Genomic DNA, 1,898 nt, shown 5'->3' with positions numbered 1-1,898 from the left:
TCTCTATTATTCGGGTTCCCAAAAAGGACAGACACTGAACCACATTCGGAGCTAAAAGGACAGCGCTGGCTGCGTATTGTCCAGTTTTTCGAGGACTTCCTTACAGCTACTGGGAATGGAAAACATAGCAATTCAAGAGGGACCCATAAAATGTCTTTTTTAACTTAGTGTTTGTTTGTTACGAAGTCTGATGGCAGCTCTCTCGCTCGGCCTGCCATCTGAATGATGGGTGTCCCAATGGAAGGATATTCCCGCTTCATTGTCACAGCCAACACTAATTATTACCTCACCCTCGGGAATGACCGCAGGTTCGCCCATTTAAGCTGTTAAAGCAGCAACTTATGCTGTAGCAAATACCACAAAGAAGCTCAAACTCAGCTTCCCTGGGATCGAACCAGGATTCGCTAATTGGAAAGCAGATGCTCTACCAGTGCGGTACCCCAGCAAGCCTTAGGGTACCTTTACACTAGGATGGAAGTCCAGGTTTGAATCTCCAAGATTGAACCCCAGGATTGCATCTTGGGTTTGAATCTTGAAGATCCATCTTATTCATGCATTTACACTAGAGGCGATTCAATCTTGTTGCCGAAAACAGCTAATCTACTCAGTCAAGTTTTAGATCTATGTTCTTTGTTCAAGCACTCTATTCACATTGTCGGTATCTATGTTTGAGGAAGGAGTTAGAATAAACTAATTAGTATATGTTGTTGTCCAATGTCCATTGGCAACCGCAAAGGGAAAGTAGTAACAAACACCATAACATCAATGATTTGACTTTGGAAAACACCCTGGTTTCATCAAGGCCACTTTATAAGTGAGCACAGCTTTCTCCAAGACCATGCTATTGAAGATTGACTTTGCTTGGACACCTTCAGTGGTCATGGTATTCGGATTGATCCTCCCGTCTGTTATGTTGGCAATTGATGCAAACTCTCAAATCCTCAGAATGGAGAGGTGTTGGATTATCAAGAACTTCAGATCGAAGTAATGGCCCGTCTTCCTAAGCATTTTTTTCACCCAAGACACTTCGAGCGAAGAGAACCGTTGATCAGAGGCAATGGACTTGAGGTTAATCCGGGCCTTCATTTAAATCCACCTACTCCTCGACCTCAACCCTAGACACATCATACCATCCATGCCCGTATTTTCAAATAAGATCAAAGAGTCCAGTTCCGGAGGTTATATCTGTAATCGCCATCCATTTGTAAGATCAATTATGTTCTCATTGTATCCTATAAATCCAATAAAGGTCTTTATCCAAATTATAGGTCATTTGGAATGTTTTTTCAAACCAAACATCTGGGATTGATCAAAAATACTCATTGTACCTTATAGTCTTTTATTGCTTAAAATAAATATAATATAACTGAATGAATTACCGCATTCAGAGATGCGTACAGTAAGAATCTGGAGAATGGACTTCTGTGATGGTAGGTTGGACGTCTTCAAGGACGAGATTCTGAAGCGAGATTGTCCTATGGACCCTTGCTGTCAATGAAGATGACTTGGACCGACTATCCATTTTGGTGGGACAAAAAAGGAATAGAGGGAGGTACTGATGTGTTTTTGGCACGTTTCTTGGAGAGCTAGGCTTAGGTCCAGACAAATGAAAGCTAGAAAGGCGACATCCCAAATGTTGAAGTAGCTTTGCTCTTCACCTTCTTAAAGGCTACGTCCATCTCTGGTTCCGCCTAGGGCGGCAAAAGGGGATGGTAGTTTTCTGGACATCCCTGTAACCTTCGGCACTACAATTTAATTGCGCTTATGAAAAACGACTGCCTCTGGGACGATACCGGACGATACCGATAAAGGCATCAAAGTTCTGGACTTCCAATCAATAGTAGTGGTATGACTCTGCGCTCCTCAGAGGCTTTGGGCTCTTTTGGAGTGTTTCACTC

This window comes from Tigriopus californicus, chromosome 5 (assembly GCF_007210705.1).
Source record: "Tigriopus californicus strain San Diego chromosome 5, Tcal_SD_v2.1, whole genome shotgun sequence".
NCBI classification, from domain to species: Eukaryota; Metazoa; Arthropoda; class Copepoda; order Harpacticoida; family Harpacticidae; genus Tigriopus; species Tigriopus californicus.
This window is presented reverse-complemented; position numbering follows the sequence as displayed.